Genomic DNA, 19,085 nt, shown 5'->3' with positions numbered 1-19,085 from the left:
GGAAAGGTAATAATTAGGCCGGGAGTGGGGTAGGGAATAAAGAAGATCCCTCCATTTCAAGCAAAGGAGTGGTGGTGTGTGCAAAGGCCCTGAGGCAGGAGGCAATGTGGCTGTAGTGTAAGGAGGTAGGAAGGAGAATGGAGGAAGGTGAGCCAGGGAGGCAGGTAAGGGTTGTCTTTGCAAGACTTTGTAGATCCTATTAAGGATCTTGGTGTTCATCCAAGAGCATGGGGAAGACTCCAAAGGGGTTTTAAAGGTGGATTTGGGGAAACCAGTTGGGAGGCTGTTGCATTAACATTGGGGAGAGTTGGTGTCGTGGACTGGGTGGCAGCTGAGGGGGTGGATACGCTGGGAAGATACTGAGGAGGGACCATCACAGGCCTTGGAGATGAGCTGGGGGTGAGGGAGTGTTGAGTTTTCATTGCCCTCGAGACTGCCTGGTGGAAGTGGCAGGTAGACAGCCTGGAGCTTGGAGGAGAGGTCTGTGCTGGGTGCTTAATACACATTGACCATCTAATCACCACAGCCCTGTGAGGTAGGGATCTCAGTCCTGATTAAGAAAGTGGTGGAGGCACGATTTGAATCCAGGACTGCCCTTCCCCAGAGAGCACTTTCTCTCTTCTATTTACTTCTCAACTGCAAGATACTCTATTTTCATTCCATTTCCCCCTTCAGGAAGTTCTGTGAGTGAGAACCTGCCTGGTATCATACCATCCTTTATAGCGACTGGTAGCTGTTAGTAAACATTATAGCCTGATTTTCCATTGTTTGATTCAAGTTCAATCAGAGAAGAACTAGAGCTCCATTCACTGGAAGGAAATAATGACACACCTTTGGAGAAATGGTTATCAAAGATTCTGTAAAGCAGCATATATTTGCATGTAATCTTGGTAACCATCTGTGCCTGTTTGAAGTTAGACACCAAAAGAAAATAAGAAATGGACATAACAAGGAATTACCAGTGCATGGTAGAGGCATAGAAAAAGATTGATAGTCTATGTAGTTGTACACAGTAATTTTAGTATAGAAGAAACACCCTACTTTACGTTAGTATTATGTATAGCAGCTATTTAATTAGAAAAATAAAAACAAGTGCAGATGATTTGCTTTGTCATCGGTTTTGAGTCACTGTGTAGCTTCCCACTATGAATTAAGTGAAGAAAATTGAGGGACTTCCCTGGTGGCGCAGTGGTTAAGAATCTGCCTGCCAATGCAAGGGACACGGGTTCGAGCCCTGGTCCGGGAAGATCCCACATGCCGCGGAGCAACTAAGCCCGTGCGCCGCAACTACTGAGCCTGCGCCCTGGAGCCTGAGAGCCACAACTACTGAGCCTGCGTGCCACAACTACTGAAGCCCACGTGCCTAGAGCCCGTGATCCGCAACAAGAGAAGCCGCTGCCATGAGAAGCCCGAGCAACGCAACAAAGAGTAGCTCCCCCTAGCCGCAACTAGAGAAAGCCTGTGCGCATCAATGAAGACCCAATGCAGCCAAAAATAAATAAATAAATAAATAAATATTTTTTAAAAATTGGCATGTTTATTAAAAAAAAGAAAATGGAAACAATAGAGATATTGAAGAAATAAATTGTCTTGCTGTTTTTTACCTGTATTATGAGTTTTGCCATCGTATGTGTTGTCTGCAGTTTGCTATCTGGACAGTTACTTCCTTTGTAAAATGAAATTTGGCTTACTTTGGCTCTTTTAAAAAGAATCCTATACCATGCAGTCAGTATTCATTGAAATATATATCTGGTAAGCATATCCTTCCTGACTCAAAGGCAGTTCCATAGGAATTTCTTTATGATGGGTTAAATAGGGAAATGATAAATAGCTAAGGGCAAAAGGCCTTAAAAATATTAGGGCAAATTGATCGTCCTACTCTTTTAAAGGGCAATTTATGTTGGTATGATGATGCCCTGAGGTGTGGCTGGAGACTTAGTTCCCAGGAAAGCGCCTTTATTTATGTGTCTTCACTGCGGAGCCTTGTGGTTCAGCTTGGGCTTTGAACGTATAAGAAATATTTTCTGAACGTGTGCTTACGTATTATAGAAATGAATAGGGATGCCCTGGCTTTCCAGACAACTTTGGGACATGTCTGTATGGAATCTTCATCAAGATAAGGAGACACTTGAGCCGGAAATAACTGGATTTATGGATGTTAGGAAGAAAGTGGAAGCAGCATTTCAGCGTGGATTTATTACCTTAGGACAACTATCTTCTGGGACTTGTCTGTGTTGATTAGTTTGTTCATTCAGCAAACACTCTATGCTCATATAGTCTTTATCATGCCCTGTGTTAGGCAATGCTGAAGTAAGAACAGACTCACAGCAGAGTTTGTGCCCTAGTAAAACAGATGGGCATATGAGCAAAGAATTTGTGTAGTGTAGTAAGTGTTCGAACAGAGATTTGTAGAAGGTGCAGTGATATATCTGGAAGTAAAGATTTATTAGGATGTTAGCGAGGTCATCTCAGAAGAACCACATAAATTGGTTTTGAGAATGAGGAGAAATTTGCTGAGCAGTCAAAGCAGAGGGGAGCATTCTAGCTGCACAAAAGCCACGTAGGTACTGGAGAACACAGGATCCCATGGGCTGTAAGGAGTTTGCATTGGAGGCTGGCCGGGCAGGAGCTGGAAGGGTCAGTTGAGTTTTGTGTGCCCTGAAAAGAAGTTTGGGATTTTTAGTTGTAAGGGATGGAGCGTCACAGGATCCGATTTGTGAATTTTCTTCTGGCTACTGGAGAGGAGATTTGTGGACGGAGGAAGGCCTGGGGGTATTCCTGTAGGAAACAAGAGGGTCATCTGGGGTATGCGTGAACGCAGTACAGCAGAGGAGAGGGAGGCACGTGACAGAGACACTGAGGGAGCCGGAGGTCTGCTGACACCTGGATGTGCAAACCGAGGGAAAGGCCAGGCAAGACTAGTGTAACTGATGGGGTTGCATCTTGTGAGAGTAGCCCACTGGAGGGGCCGTTGCCCTGGCTTGGGTACCCAGAACCGGGTTACTTGGGTGCAGGGTAGGGTTGGAATAATGTATAAGTTTAGTTTGGGTCATCCTGATTTCGAGGTGGCACAACTAGTAGCTCTCTAAATGCATCTGGAGCTGAGAAGAGCCATCTCCTCCATTTAGAGCTGGAGAAGGAGACTCACTTGCCATCAATGAGAGTGGAAGCCATGAAGTCACCAGAAAGAGAATATCGAAGGTGACAAGATGAGGACCAAGGCTGGGACTGAGGAACATCCAAGGAGGTGGGTGGAGGTGGAGGAGCTCAAGAAGGAGGCAGAGAATTGGTGGGGGGAGGGGAGTCAAGGAATCCAGCGGAGGACGGAGGGTCGAGAAGTTGCGTACAGAGTATTTCTTATAGATTCCGTGATAAATGAACAGTGTTCACTGAGGGGAAATGGTCTATAGTTAGCAAAATTCAAATCCATATTCCCTATTAGGAACTAAGTCTTTTAGATGCCACTCATAAGTTGATATTTGTTATGCTTAAAATCTGTTATTAAAGTTTAGAAGTTAAAAGACTTTAGAAAGACCCTGTATTAGACTGTATTATTATCCAGTTTTAGTTGTACTTGGTACTTTTCCTGTTTCAGATTGACTAAGTCCTTTTATAGAAGGGCCTGAGACTATAGCCAAGTCCCACTTTGTATAATCGTGATATTATACAAATGTTTCCACTTCAGTTTGGCTTCTAGTGGGGCTCTGTGTACTGAACCTGGATTCCCAGAGCAAGAGGGTGAGGCTCAAGGTTACCCCCGGTGTAGCAGCTGAGGAAAAATGAGAACTGAAGGGTGCCGGGTCTCTGCTCAGCAGTGAGCAACCCCACCTCCCCGTGATTAAAAGTCCACTGTAATTTCCACCTCAAAGGTAACATTTCCCTACCTGCAGTAAACACCCTTAGAAGAATTCTGAATCTTCCTACAGGGCAGTGTGGGAGTGCTTCCCAACAAATACTCATTAGCACCTTTCATCCCCAGAGATGAAAGATTTTCAGACATCAGTAATCCCTGCAAAATCCTTTGAGGCTGGTAGGTGCAAAATGCCAAGTGAGTCTGGACAGAGTGACACCTTAAGGGTGCTTTTCCCAAAGTGACTTGTTAGTTAGATCCACCTAGAACCAAAATACTGATTTTATCATCTGAAAGAAGACCCACGGCAGGTGCAGTCCTATATTGACGATGCCATCATGATACCAGGTCCTACATAGATCCTATTAATTCACGCCTGATCAACAGCTGATATTATTGATTTGCCAATGTGGCTACAAGGGTTCTAACCAAAGCACGATGCCTAATGATAAACTTAGTCATGAGCGCCTCTCTGTATCAGAGTTAATTTACTTCCAAAGTTAGTCTTTTGTAAAATAGTTAATGTACCATGACTTTAAAATATCTGGATAAGGTTTAAGCATATTAATCTTATCTAATAAGTTGAGTGTATTGATAAGTTTCTTTAACATGTTTTTCAAATTATTATTATCAATGCGCCTTTAACAATATTTTAAATCTTTATTGAAGTATAGTGATTTACAATGTTGTGTTAGTTTCAGGTGTACAGCAAAGTGATTCAGTTGTACACATATACGTATCTATTCTTTCTTAGATTTTTATCCATTATAGGTTATTACAAGATATTGAATATAGTTCCCTGTGCTATACAGTAGGTCCTTGTTGGTACCAATACGCCTTTTCTTGTACGTTTATTAAGTTCTTCCTAAGGGACTAAGAGGCTGTTAGTTCTTAAACTGTCATTGAGGTACTTTCTGTCTTGAGAACTGATCCCAGTGCTATTTAAAATGTTATTAGAATCTCAGAGAATTGTCAGTAGAGCTGGAGATGGACCACCAATGTTGATCTCACGACCAGGGCCTGGGGGACTTGGAGGATGGAGTGCGTGGCTGGTAAAATGGTAGAGAAGGACTGGCTCTCAGAGCAGCTCTAGATAAGGATGCTAGAGCAGGTGCGGTTCTGGGCAAGGATAGTGGGGTGTCGGGGGGATACGGAGCCAGAACACACCGGATTGGGAATGTGATTCCAGCTCCTCCAGATTGCTCTCTGCTCCTACTGTGGGATGGGAATGAGTGTAAGGTAGTAGGGGAGACTGGGTTGGATTAAATATTCAAGTTGTGTATAAAGTTAAAGAACCCTCTGGCTAATTCATACAGAAGATGAATTTCAAGAGCATGCTTAATGCCATAGAAATATTTTTTTAATGAAGTCAAGTTCTGTTACAGCAAAAAGATGAAAGGTAAGCTAAATAGAATATTGGCTTTTTTGTGTCACTACATAGGAACTAAAAAAAAAAAAAAAAAATCCAGCAACCAACTGTTGAAGAAAAACTTCATCTTTGTCTTTTTATTTTCGTTTCCTTGGGAGTTGAGGATATAATGACTCTACCTCTTCTTTCCTTGCCTAATATCACTTGGGAGTCCCTATGTTTCCGAATGAAGTGAGAACAGTACTTGACAAAGGAATCAGTATAAAATAACGGCAAAATGGGGCTTCCCTGGTGGCGCAGTGGTTAAGAATCCGCCTGCCAATGCAGGGGATGTGGGTTCAAGCCCTGGTCCGGGAAGATCCCACATGCCGCAGAGCAACTAAGCCCTTGTGCTACAACTACTGAATCTGCACTCCAGAGCCCGCGAGTCACAACTACTGAGCCCGCATGCCATAACTACTGGAGCCCGCACGCCTAGAGCCTGTGCTCCGCAACAAGAGAAACCACCACAATGAGAAGCCCATGCACCACAAGGAAGAGTAGCCCCTGCTCGCTGCAACTAGAGAAAGCCCGTGCGCAGCAGTGAAGACCCAATGCAGCCAAAATAAATAAATAAAATAAAATAAACCATGATAACTGTAGGAAAAAAAAAAATAATGGCAAAGGAGAGAATCTGGGTGATAGAGTTAGCGGGGACAGGGCAGACAGGACGCCTTAGGCATTAGGAGTGAGGTGGTAGACAAGGCTGGGAGGCACCCAGCAGTTTAGGTTTGAGCCGGAAGGAGTTATTAATAGCAGTCGGGTTGAGGTCTGAGGCATGGGTGGTAGAGTTCCTGTGGGTGGTCTAAGAGGTAGAAAGGGAATGGAACATTCGTTATGGGCCCTAAAATTTTGACTCAAGTTATATTCCTAGACTGTACCTGTAAGTGTATTTCACATTGTAAGAATCAATAAACGCGTAGGTCACTGTCCTGCCCCCACCCCCTCTCCATTTACAGCCATTTTCTAATTGACATCTTGGTTAGTCATCCTCATGAAAAACAGGTAATAAAATACCTGTGGGAAATATGTTGCTGATTCCATGCTGAAGTAATTAAAATTAAATGTCTGAAGTACTTTCAGTCTAAGGAAATTCTGTGATTATAGTTGTTTAGAGATGTACAAATCGTTTAGGTACAGTAACTGTAATTTGATGCTAATTGGACGCTCTGGTTTGGTCTCGGGAGAGAAGGTGGAGATTGATTGCTGAATGGTTGGCCGTAGGAAGAGCAAAATTAGGAAAATAGCATAGCAAAGCCTTCGGTCACATCAGCCTACTGAGAACTTGAAATTCATATCCTTGCCCCAAATCCTTTTTATTTTGCATACACAGAGTTCACATTTAATAAATTTGCCATGATTTATGCTCATTTCTCAACAATTCCCCTAGTTTATTTTACTTTGGGCCCAAAGGACCGGAAGCTGTTTATTCTACAACCTCCTAATGTGTGTTGAGCACCTTTCATAGTGATGGGTAATTCTTTCTAAAGAACAGTAGTGCTATAGGGCTCAGCCTGATGCTAAACTCAGAAACAGATGTACAGTTACCTGCCCGTTCAGAAGGCTCCCTTGCTGGTCTGGAGTTGGAGGAGGCTTCAGTGCCCCAATTAATTTAATAACTCTTGATTTTGGAATATTATGAAAATAGTTTCAGAATATTACTATAGATATTGAAACACAGTAATCTCCAAGTCAAATTGTGCCAATTTCCCAATCGACATTTTCCTTTTAATATTTAATTTACCCACTTACTCAGTTCCTAGAGAAATATTTTTTAAAAAATGTTTTACAGTATTTGTTAGTAACGGACTTTGAAGTATTACTTGGTATTACTGAGTCATCTTGCTAGCCTTGTGCTTATTAAAAATAATGCAAAGTTTTTATTCGTGGCTGCTCCCTGTGGAAGAAAGCCTGCATTTCTTTCTACATCCCAGAAACCAGGACAAGAAGAGAGAATTAACATCTATTATTTAACATTTATTGACTCGGACTAAGCCCCATGTCAGGTAATTTAAAGATATTTTCTCATTTTGCTTTCACAACAGTCCCGGGAGGTGGGTGTCATCATCATTTCCATTTTGCATGGATGGAAATCAGGTTTAGAGAGGTGGATAAACGATCCAAAGTCAGCGATTGTCAAGGGGTTTTCTCCTAACTCCTTACCGCATGCTCCGGCCTTCTTGTGAATGAGCTCGCTTCTATTTTGCAAACACTTTAGGATTTCCTTGTTAATTTTCATCATTATGAACTACAGTTACTTTTCGCTCCATATTGATGAATGGTGCCGGGCTAGTGCCAGTGGGAGCGGCTCATGGATTGCTGGCGGGCACGTCTGCTTTTGCGGTCACCGTCTCATGACTAAGCGCAGGTGGCAGCCTGGGCTGGAGGGGCTCCGTCCTCATCTGCTACTCTCTCTGCCTTCACTCCATGCTGTGCTTCATCACCCTTGATGCTTCTCTGTGTCTTACGTGGGTCTTGGGCTTCCTGGTCTCTCTGTCCTTCATCCATGCTGTCCTCCCTATGACAACGCAGGGCCTCCCCGGTTCCACGTCCGCGTTGGACAGTTCTTCAAGGCCAGGTCCACAGGCAAGCCTGTCCTGCCCCGCCCCGCCCCGCCCCGCGTCACACCCTCCTTGTCCGAGCTGCTCCCCAGCTGCGCCCAGCGGTGCTCTGGTGGGCATCACCCCTGGGCCGTCTTTCTTGATCCCAGCCTGTCTCATCTGTGGACGCAGGGTCTGCCTTTATCTTTGGAAACAGATGCCCTGCAACCTCCAAACTTTTTTTGAAAAGTTCTGTAGTTTGTTTCGTTGTAGAGGTTAATTTTTTTTGTTTTGGTTTTGTTTTGTTAGGCGTGTTTTATTTTCTTATCCTTTCAGGCTGGACTCAAATCCTCTTGCTCTAGTTTGGCTTGATGATCTGAGTGGTGTTGCTACCGAGAATGCCTGTTTTGGATAGATTTAATGGATTTTGTTTTGTTTTGGTGTTTTTTCTTTTCTTTTCTTTTTTTTTTTTTTTTTAAACCAAGGGAAGTTTCTGGCATTCTTCACAGTGCCATCTTGCTCCCATCCCACATGTCCAGTTTTTCCTGCCTCTTTATATAACGTATAATGTCTTTGCCGTCTTTTCTCCCTTGCTAACTCTAGGCCCTTTGATAAGCGGTGCCGGGTCTGATTCATCTTTGGTTCATTCACGGTGCCCAGCATCGCACTTTGCTGTTAACTGGGACTTAAATGTTACTAAGTTAAAATGAGTTCTTTGTCGGCTACAGTCAGTACAGCCGGAGATTCAGATATACGTAGTGTGAAACCATAGGCTGCATTTTATGGATCCTACTGTTTGCTTTGTTGAAAAAGTTTCTGATGTTGGTTTACTTCTTGGGTCATTACATTTCATTCCTGTAATAATGGAATGAAACAGCCATAGCTGTTTGACCACTGGGGACTCTCACATGTGCTTCTTTTTGCAAAATTAATTGATGAATCAAAAACTAAAGCAGCCTTCTGTCAAGTGTTTCTCTCACCTTTCAGAAAGGCTTCATCACCTATACCGTGGCTGTCATTTTTTTTGTATTTGTTTGCATTGTGCGAAACCTTATCTCCGATTTCCATACCAGTGACACAGAATCACTAGAGCCTTCTCTGTGAGCTGGTACCTCTTTATTTCACGTGTACTGTTTGTCAGTGGGAGGACATTAAAACATTTATGAAAGGTGTTCAAAAGATAATTTACTGTAAAACCTACACATTCTTTATTTCTGGAAGTAAAAGTATACATCTTTGTGGGCAAGGTGTATATAGCCCACGTTTTCTTTTTCCTAAATATTTGACTTTAGGGACTTCCCTGGTGGTCCAGTGGTTAAGAATCAGTCTAGCAATGCAGGGGTGCCAGTTCGATCCCTGGTCGGGGAACTAAGATCCCACTTGCTGCAGGGCAACTAAGCCCACATGCCACAACTAGAGAGCCCGAGTGCCGCAACTACAGAGACCCTGTGCTCTGGAGCCCGTGTGCCACAACTAGAGAGAAGCCTGTGCACCGCAACAAAGAACCCACACACCGCAGTGAAAGGTCCCACGTGCTGCAACTAAGACCCGATGCAGCCAAAAGAAATAATAATAATAATAATAAAAATAAATAAATAAATATTTTTTAAAAACCTCTCACGCTCAATAACATGAAAAAAAAAACCATTTTAAAAAATTTGAGTTTAAACAGAAGTTTAGGTAAAAACAACATGACTTCTTCAAGTGTCAGGTGTGGCATCTTTTAGGTTATAGTGACATTAACATGCTATGTAGTGTGTTGCTATCAAGTATCATCTGAGATAATGTTTTACGCCCTGGACAACATCCTCAGCCTTCAGGATGAACCTGTGAGATGTCACCTGAGGGCAGGAGAACAGCTAAAGCAGTCTTGAAACGAGTCTTGCTTGGGATGAATTTGGTGCTTTTCTGGCAGGTTCTACGGCATGAACTTTCTCAGCGAAGCTCATGACTCTGAGATCATTGTTTCCTGGAGGTCCACAGGGACGGGGCCAGTCAGAAAATATTCCTTTGTCCATTGAAGCATTAGCTTGTGCTCTGTTTCCAGGAAGGAAAAGTGTGGCAGATTTGTAAAAGTTCAGGAGGCTGAACTATTTTAGTCATCATTTGGTGGCAGCCTGTGATATTAAAGCATTCAAGGACAGATCGTTCCATAGTCTACTTAAATTCAGGGATTCTTGAATCACCTTGCCACTGTGTGCCATTTTCAGGTGCATGCCCTTTCAAGTTTATTTCCTATTTTAAGGTCAGTAGACCCTTTCACTTTTTTTCTCCCTTTCACTAAAGGAGCATTTAAATCCATATTGTAGGGTAACTTCTACACGTGTTTTCTGTTGTTCATGCCACCTGTTTTTTAAATACAATTTTTAGAGGTTGCACTCCATTTAGTTATTACAAAATATTGGCTATATTCCCCACATTGTACAATACGACCTTGTAGCGTGTCTTATACCCAGTAGTTTGTATGTCCCATTCCTCCTCCCCCTGTATTGCCTCCCCCGAGTGGTAACCACTAGTTTGTTCCCTATATCTGTGATCATGCCACCTTTTATAAGCTATTGTGTTGTGCTGATTTGTTAATTTAATAGTTATTCAACGGTACCTCATTTGATCTCATTTATTTCCTTCTTTCATCCCTATGCTTCTTCAGTTACTGTAAAGGAACTCATTCTAAGGATGGGATAAAGGAAATGATGATATTGTACAAATGTAAGCTGTTCTTGTAAGAAATGAATGGATGTCATTTCCTTCCGTCATTCCTTTAGCTATTAAATGGGATATTTTGCCTGTTATCCATATAAAGGTGGGGACTTATCATGCTTAGCTTGTGTTGGTAACGAAGTAGGAGGGAGAACATGATGGATGGCTAGGGATGTAAAAAGACGGTTAACTGAGCCCCTGCTGCTTTTTTTTTTTTTAACACACGCCCCACGCCCCAACCTCCACATACAAACATTCTGTTTTGTTTGTTTACGAGTCATCCTCTGCCTTTCTTCTCTCTCCTCTCTTCTTCAAGAGCTGCTAGGAATGATGATAGGATGGTTCTGAGTGTTGATAGGGCTGGAAGAAGTAGAGGTGGGCGGGACAATTATTTCTCAGGAGAGAGCAAGAGGGAAGCAGGTATCTCCTGCCATGATCATCCAGGTGGTCTCTGCCCCACATAATTTTGAGTTTCTTATGTCCGAGGTGGTTGCCTGACTCATTTCTGTTTTCCGCAGGCCCGAGGCTGTGTCATAAATGGTTTGCGAGCCTGCCCTGATGCTGCATGTGTGTGATTCGTGGTGCATGGATGCTGTGGTTTTGGAAGTGATTAGGAACTATTACATTGCCGTTATCTCATGAAGAAAGTCACTCGCTGAGTGTCAGTCAACTGGATGAGGCTCATCTCTTCGTCTAGAAGCCAAAATTCAGTGGTGGCTTTAAGACGTCAATGCTAAATCAGTTTCTTTTGTCTTGGCCAGGGATGGGCTGGGACGCTTAGCAGTGTCTTCTCTTGCTGCCGCCCCTGTGTGCTTCCACAGCATCTGCCCCTCTGGACGGGAATCGTCTCCGCGCCGTGTTGTGACTGATGGCTTATTTATTTACAGGCTGGACCAGGCTGTCCGCAGGCTTCTGATCACCATCGTGTTCCCAACACTTAGCGTAGTACCTGGAACACAATAGACGTTCAACAGATCCTTCTTTTTTTTTTTTTTTTAATACTTATTTACTTTTTATTTATTTTTTTGGCTGCGTCAGGTCTTAGTTGCAGCACACGGGATCTTTTCGTTGCAGCGCGTGGGCTTCCGTCTCGTTGAGGTGCGTGAGCTCAGTAGTTGTGGCGCGAGGGCTTAGTTGCCCCGCGGCATGTGGGATCTTAGTTCCTCGACCAGGGATCGAACCCTCATCCCCTGCACTGGAAGGCAGATTCTTTACCACTGGACCACCAGGGAAGTCCCTCAACAGATACTTCTTGAATTGAATTGAATTAACTGAATAAATGACCTGCACGTAGGCATTCAAGGCATAATGCGCCTACTTTTGCATCCTCGAATTTTCTCTCTGGATACATGAACTTTGTGGGAATCCCAGGGAACACTTACTCTAAACAGAGGCCAGATTGGCTGACAGGTTCACCAGCCCAGGGGATACAGTGGCCCAAATGGATACGCCCCGTCCTGCTTCCAGCTGTTGTTTTGTTTTTGTTTCTGTTTTGGTGTTTCATATGAGCTGTTTTATAAATAACAAGGGCCTTGCTGTGACTTGGTTCGTAGTAAGCCGTGAATACTGTGCTCCATGGGTCCAGAAGTCTGCTATTGGGGGAGGGTAGACCGAAACTGCCTATTTTCATTGTAATCAATCACCCCTTTGTCAGGAGGGCAGATTCTCTAACATGCTATAGTCTCCTCGGCTCCTGTACCGTCGTCTTTTGTTAAGGGCGGCATCTGATTCCATGAGTTCTTTGTGCAGAAACAGTGTGTTAGTGTCGGTGTGAGAAGCTGGTGAAAATTGTCATTTAATGAAGGCATCCAGCACATGCCTCCTCCCACCTTGGAGTAGGAGTCTCAGAGGGGTTTGTTCATTATGTCTCTGAAATCACTACGGGCCCGAGAGACAGAGGTACGAAATAATCCACCTGTGGATGGAGATGCTGGCGGGCTCCGTCAGGTGGCGCAGACCTGGGTCACACGAGGGGTTCATGGAGACAGGAGTTCTGTTTACTCCTAGCCCCTTTCTGGCTCCTGGAACACCTCCCACTTGCTGTATTGTTTTACTACAAACACTGGGTTGAGTCTCTGAATTGCTAAGCTGCCTCGCTGATAGAGCGAGGCTAAAGGAAACCCAGAAACTTGAAGACATGTTTTTAGTCAGAGAGATGGTAGTTACAAAGGGGATTTAATCTGAAGAAGGCGTGAATTTTAAAGAGAGATTTCTCAGCGGGAAATGCATTCTTCTTACCTAGTTGGATAGCAAGCCACCTATTTTCAAGGCATGGTGAAGTAGTAATTTATCTTTCTCTTCCCCAGCACTTTCTCCTTGACCTGGTTGGTCCAGCAGTGAAAGTTTTATAAACACTGGGCGCTGGGAACTTAGGCCAGGGCTTGACCACAGGCTTCTAGATTGATGAATGTTGTAGCCTTTCTTTAGGTGTGGCCCTTTTTTTTTTTTTTTTTTTTTTTTAAACTGTTATGTAGCTGAAGGTTCAACTACATTCAGCCTTTAGGGAAGGCGTGGGGGCAGCTTTTCATCACAAAACTCAAGAGAAAAATGTAAGCTATGTTCATGAATTAAAATGATATCATGGTGACAAGCAGGCAGCTCAGGGACTTTAGGATGGCAGGTTTCCATGCTGAAAAGCACATGAGTGAAATCTGTTGATGGATGATTTTGTCTACACAGGCTACCTACGTGCTGTCATAGATATAAGCATACTCTTTGTGTAACTAATAATGTAGAATCACTAGAGTTTTACGGTAGATGTAGTTTACCCAGCACTGCCTTGAATCACGTAGACTTTACACCCAGGGCCCTCTTAGACCTTTCTGGAGTTGCAGGAGATTGCAGTACCTGTCCCATTGTTGAATTACCTGAAAACATGGCTCTAGATGGCAGCTAAATCCAGTCTACACTGTTGAGAGAATATCTGCTTATTGAAGCTAGTCCATCCAACTAGATGAAAGCTAATTGTTCATGTGGCTCCAGAATACATACAGAGAGTGGAAAAGGTCAGGAAGGGAACACTGGGATCCAAGGAAGAGCACTTGGGCAACCGCTCATTTGTCACTGTGACAAAACCATTGTCATCTGTTCTGGGACCAGAGCCAAGGTCGTTGTTTGGTGATCTGAGTTCCAGTCCGAGTTCTTTCCCACTCTATGTGGCAGGTCTGATTTATCCTTTCTAGGCTTCCCTTTCTTCATCTGCAAAATGAACAGGGTTTATTCTGATGTACTATAAACTTCTATAATCCTGCCGAAAATCATTTTAGTCCAAAATGGTTAGTAATTATATTAATCAGGATATCCAGAGAATCAGAACAACTGGAGCCTGCCTCGTCCGTGCATCCTTCCTTCCTTCCTTCCTTCCTTCCTTCCTTCCTTCCTTCCTTCCTTCCTCCCTCCCTCCCTCCCTCCCTCCCTCCCTCCCTCCCTTCCTTCCTTCCTTCCTTCCTTCCTCTATCTATCAAGAGATTTTGAGGAACTGTTTCACGTGATTGGGGTGTGGGGCAGCTAGCAAGTCCGAAATCCATAGGGCAGGCCAGCAGTCTGGAAATTCAGGCAAAAGCTGATGTTGCAGCCTTGAGTCCAAGTTCTGCATGACGGGCAGCTGGGAACCCAGGCAGGGTTTTTACATTGCCATCTGGAGGCAGAATTCCTTCTTCGGAAAACTTCCGTCTTTGCTTTAATGTCTTCAACTGACTGGCTGAGGCCCACCTATATTATGGAGGATAATCTGCTTCACCCAAAGTCTACTGATTTCAATGTTAATTCCACCTAAAAAGGGCCTTTGCAGCAACATCTAGACTGGTGTTTGACCAAACATCTGGGCACCATAGCCTAGTTGAGTTGACACATAACGTTAACTCTCACAGTAGATAAGCTGTAAACTCTTTATTTGGAATTTAAGTCATGGTGATGGGACGGAAAAGAAGGCTAGTCTAAAATTAAATCATGCTGTCTTAACAGTTTAAGGCATCAATTCTTCCATTGATCCATTTGGCATACGATTATTAAGCACCCATGCGTAAGGCACTGTGCTTGACATTAGGAAAACAAAGATAAGATAAGCCCTTTACATTCAAAGTAATCAACGTCTACTCTAGGAGTAGATAAGTGAAAAAGAAACGATTGCAACATGGCTGCCTTTATTAGAATAGTGAGGTGAAGGAGGGGAGTATAACACTTCATGTCTTGGCGGGAGGAAAGTAGGAGATCAGGGAAGGCTTCATGGAAGTGGAGATAAGTGTGGCAGGTGTTATATTTTATAGTTTCTTGGTTAGGAAATAACCATCTGTCAGGCCATCAGTAAGACATGGTAATTTTTGGCCTTTAAAAATTGTCAGTATAATGTATTTAGATAGAGTTCATCAAAGCTTGTTTAATTTTCCATTCTGTTCAGAGATATTTTCTTGTCCATACTGGGTTAATTACAAAGAGAATTCAAAATTTATGTCTCTTTAGGATTTATCTTATAAGGCAGGCATTTTAGACCAAACATATCTATTATTTAGCTTTCTAAAAATTTTCTCTGAACCAGTTATGTCACCTTGGGCAAATCAGTCTACCTCTTTAAGCTTTAAATTCTCCCTTTTAGAGAGAGGGAGTGGGTTGATTTTTAAAGGTCCACCCATAGGCTATTCTATGATTTCTAAATGAAAATTGTTATCGCCACTGTTCCTGGTTATATAGGTGTATTTCTGTAGCATGAATCGTTGATAACCACACCTTTCCCAATAGCTGCGGTTTACTACGAAAGTACTTTATCGCCACTTTGAGTATTTCACATTTTTCAACCCCTTTATTAAGTATTTTATGTGCACTATCCTATTAAGTAGGTAGAATAACTCCGCAAAATAGATATCATTTCCATTTTATAGTTGAAGAAACCAGAGGCTCAGACAATTTAAATAATGTCACTCAGGTGGTAGTGGGGGAGCTGGGGGTTGAACTCTGATCCTTTGGCTCCAAAGTCCGCGTTCTTCATCAAGGATTGTGAGGTGTGAGCCGTATACGCAGTTATTCCCACAGCGTAGCGTCTTGTGTACACAGCAGAGTTGAGATGATGCTTTGTAAAAAGACACGTCTCCTCCTGGAACTAACACAGTGTTGTAAATCAACTATATAGTTCACTTAAAAAAAGAAAGTCTCATTCTCTGAAAGCAATCCCTGTAACTTTTTGTTTTCAGTTTTTTTAAAATTTATTTTTTGGATGCATTGGGTCTTCATTGCTGCACGTGGGCTCTTCTCTAGTTGCGGCGAGCGGGAGCTACTCTTTGTTGCGGTGCGCGGGCTTCTCATTGCAGTGGCTTCTCTTGTTGCGGAGCACGGGCTGTAGGCGCATGGGCTTCAGTAGTTGCGGGCTTAGTTGCTCCGCGGCACGTGGTATCTTCCCAGACCAGGGCTCGAACCCGTGTCCCCTGCATTGTCAGGCAGATTCTTAACCACTGCGCCACCAGGGAAGTCCCAATCCCTGTAACATTTTAAACAGTGAAAGAAAACAGAGGTACTTTTTGGTATGTTGACCAACAGGGCCATGAGTTTTAATATGTCCCTGGGCAGCGTTTCAGACATACGAGGAAAGTATTGTTCTCCATAATATTCTCCATAATATGAGAGGACCCAGAAGCCACCTGCTTAATTAGTAACGAAACTCTGGTCTTTTGACTCCGCTCCCTTGCATGTGGGTTCTGCCCCACACCCTGTGATAACTGCTCTCGACACGCTGGTTCTTAGAAGGGTCTTGGCTGGTCCGTCTGTCTGGGGGATCATTTCCATAATTTCGAAATAGCATTCAGAGCTCAGCCTAGTTGCCGTCTCAGGGGCCATTTCTTGACCTTCCAGTGTAAATTAGATGCTTGTCACTCAGTAGCTCATCAACCTGTTGTATGTCTCTGCATTGCAAGTATCACTCTAGGATATTTTTCTCATTTGTTTATTTACCTGTTTGTTTGACTGCTTCCTCCCATTTGAATAAAGCTCAGTGAGAGCAGAGGCTTTCGCTCTTATTTATTGCTGTATCCTCAGAGGGTGGAATAGTGGCTTGATAACAGGAGGCTCGTTCTGTCTATTTAACCATCCATCTATCCATCTCCCCCACTTCCCTTCCTCTTCCCCCCTCCATCGTTTGTCTTTCCCTCCTTCCCTCCCCTCCCGTTTTCCTTCCCTCCCTCCATATATCTATCGATAAAATGGCTTGGCCGTATAAAGTTATAGCGTGAAGCAGTAAATCTGCTTCTCCAGTTAGGATGTGGGAAGACCCTCACATTTCCTTTATAGTTAATCACTTAGCCCTGGATTTTTCTCTTAGATGCTCCCTTTTTGTATCAAGCCCAAGATAGGGCAGAATGCTGAGAAACTGAGCTTTAGTTACAAAATTCTGATTTTTGAAAAATTGTTTCTCACCACCTCTGTGTTTTTGTTTTCTCTTGCCAGGGCTTTGTGCTTGAATTACAGACACCTCTTCAGCCAGCTCATTCCGGATGAATGAATGAATGATTACACCAAGTGTGGTCCACACTTCCTCTGGGGGTGAGTTCGAGGCACTTGTACATCTCAAAGGCGATAATGTCTGGCAGTTTGTATTTATGTGTCTGTTTCCCACGTAGCTCTGTTAATTGCTCTTTGTATGCGGACCTGAGTGGGGAAAGGTGGCGTGGGTTCCTCAGGTGCTGGTCTGAGGGTCCTGCAGGCAGCGGGCGCCCAATCTGAGGGGCTTATTACAAATGCCCTGTAATTTGATACGCCGGCTAACCCTCTCTATGTGGGAGAGCATATGTCCATCTTCTCTGGGAGCTTAGGTGGAGAAGTTGCAGCCTGGGAAGTGTTCATTTCCTTTTCTGTAGATGTCAAATACTGATAAGCATGTACCTGAACTCCAAGCCAACTAGGACCTCCTGCTGAAGAACAGACTAGAGTCTGTCATTTCTAGTTGCAGTGGTAAGATCAGGACAGCTCAGGAGACTCAGACACTAGGAAACCACCGAGGAAAGGTAAGGCTCCAACTCCGACGTGAAGGCTGTTTCATTCTGACTGGGGCGTCTTACTGGTAGATGTGTTGGTCATTGCAGGGTAAGTGCTACAGCAGGAAAGCTGAGCAGGCCCCAAAGCAGGTGTTTGGAATGGTTGCAAGTAATTCCTGGGAAGCGTTTGCCGTGTCTGCAGTCCATGCTTTTGCTTTGGTGAAGCACACAGACACGGGCAGAAGCTCTCCAGGCTGCAATGCATCTCATCTTTCCTGGGCCGCTTTGCGCCCTTTGGATCTCAACTCAGGGAGCTGCCTCTCGAGCACCCAATCTGAGGTGGCCACCCAGCCACCTGCTACACTATCACTCTATTTTATTTTACTTTTATTTTTATTGAAAAAAATTTTTTTAATTGAAGTAGGGTTGATTTACAATGTTGTGTTAGTTTCAGGTGTACAGCAGTGATTCAGTTTTTTAGGTACATATATATACTTTTTAAGATTCTTTTTCATTACGGGTTATTCTAAGATGTTGAATACGTTCCCTGTGCTGTGCAGTAGGCCCTTGTCGGTTATCTATTTTATATGTAGTAGAGTGTGTACCTCTCACTCCCAAACTCCTAGTTTACCACCCGCTCCCCCCCACCCCAACTCTCCAGCCCCTTTGCCCTTTGGAAACCATAAGATTGTTCTCTACGTCCGTGAGTCTGTTTCTGTTTTGCAAATAAGTTCATTGATGTCGTTTTTTAGATTCCACAAGTAAGTGATATCATATGAGATTTATCTTTCTCTGTCTGACATCACTTAATATGATCATCTCTAGGTCCATTCATGTTGCTGCAAATGGCATTACTTTATTCTTTTTTATGGCTGAGTAATATTCCATTTTGTGTGTGTGTCTGTGTGTGTGTGTGTATGTACACACACACACACACCCCATGTCTTCTTTATCCATTCATCTGTCGATGGATACTTAGGTCATTTCCATGTCACGGCTATTGTAAATAAATAGTACTGCTATGAACATTAGGGTGCATGTATCTATTCAAATTCGAGTTTTCATCTTTTCTGGATATATGCCTGGGGTGGGGTTGCTGGATCATATGGTAGTTCTATTTTTAGTTTTTTAATGAGCCTCCATACTGTTCTCCATAGTGGCTGCACCAATTTACATTCCCACCAACAGACATCACTCTATTTTAATTCTCTGAAAAGTGCTTGTCCCTACCTGACAGTTTTCTCCTTCCTGTACTTATTTATTGGCTTGTTGTCTAGACCACTGTCACTGGAGCAGAAGTTCCAAGAGCTCAGGACACGTGTCTGTCTTTGTTCCTCACGTGGCTCCACAGCCAGAACGGTGTCTGTTGCACCACAGATATTGTTTGACTAAACATATAATGAGTTCAGCAGCTAAGTGAAGCTCACTGTGTAAGTTGTCAGTGTCATGTGGTGAGAAATTTGTTCGTTCTGGAGGAGATTTTGAAGACTCAATTTGCCTAGTTACTGTTTTAAAAATGTGAATTGTTCCCTCATAGAATTATCATGTTTAACATTATGTTCCCTGTAAACAGGATGTTTTCTAACATTTCTGGGTTTATTTGTAAATATAGCACACATTAAAGTTACACA

General features: G+C 43.3%; 1 protein-coding gene across 1 annotated transcript in view; it reads left to right on the top strand.

The window, feature by feature from the left end:
- The window catches only part of TIAM2 (TIAM Rac1 associated GEF 2), a 236,727-nt gene that overhangs the window by 83,890 nt on the left and 133,752 nt on the right, over window positions 1-19,085 (top strand). Inside the window, exon 2 of the mRNA XM_082404547.1 lies at window positions 16,928-17,023. The gene's annotated coding sequence lies outside the window, so the exon portion shown is untranslated. The remainder of the gene's footprint in view (window positions 1-16,927; window positions 17,024-19,085) is intronic.

This window comes from Balaenoptera borealis (genome assembly GCF_965194805.1).
Source record: "Balaenoptera borealis genome assembly, chromosome: 9".
NCBI classification, from domain to species: Eukaryota; Metazoa; Chordata; class Mammalia; order Artiodactyla; family Balaenopteridae; genus Balaenoptera; species Balaenoptera borealis.
The sequence above is the reverse complement of the archived record's forward strand: the minus strand, read 5'-3'. Positions and strand labels throughout refer to the sequence as shown.